This window comes from Gekko japonicus, unplaced genomic scaffold (genome assembly GCF_001447785.1).
Source record: "Gekko japonicus isolate JY-2015 unplaced genomic scaffold, Gekko_japonicus_V1.1 scaffold721, whole genome shotgun sequence".
NCBI classification, from domain to species: domain Eukaryota; kingdom Metazoa; phylum Chordata; class Lepidosauria; order Squamata; family Gekkonidae; genus Gekko; species Gekko japonicus.
In genome coordinates this window covers 32,845-33,046 of record NW_015169195.1, presented here as the reverse complement: position 1 = coordinate 33,046, position 202 = coordinate 32,845, and positions in this window count along the sequence as shown.

Here is a 202-nt window from a genome sequence, read left to right as displayed (position 1 = left end):
AGGGTAGCTGCTGGAGCCTCTCCCCAAGATACCAACTAAGTTTGAAGAAGCTACAAGCCCCCAAACAGGTTGCCCCTATCCCCTCCATTGTTCTCTATGGTGGGGGGAAAGTAATTTTTCCCACCATAGACAACAATGGAGGGGATGGGGGCAACCTGTTTGGGGGCCCATAGAATTGGACCCCCTGGTTCAATGTTTCTGA